Raw genomic sequence first — 278 nt, 5'->3', positions numbered from 1 at the left:
AACACTAATATACACAAAGAGAATATTACAATTAAGTCCACGAAAAGTGCTCCTGTTCAAAAATTGCTTAGTGAATTTTCTAATAATAGTTTTTCACAGTTTTCCTTTGATTTATGCGAAGCCTTCTTAGCGGCAGATATTCCGCTGTGGAAAGTAACCAATCCTACTCTGAGAAACTTCATTGAGAAGTATACACAGTGAAAAGTGCCGGATGAATCTACTGTTCGCAAAAATTACGTGAAGCAGTGTTACGATCTTACAATTGAAAGCATTAGAGA

This window comes from Cryptotermes secundus, unplaced genomic scaffold (genome assembly GCF_002891405.2).
Source record: "Cryptotermes secundus unplaced genomic scaffold, Csec_1.0 scaffold674, whole genome shotgun sequence".
NCBI classification, from domain to species: Eukaryota; Metazoa; Arthropoda; class Insecta; order Blattodea; family Kalotermitidae; genus Cryptotermes; species Cryptotermes secundus.
Note: the sequence above shows the minus strand (reverse complement) of the source record.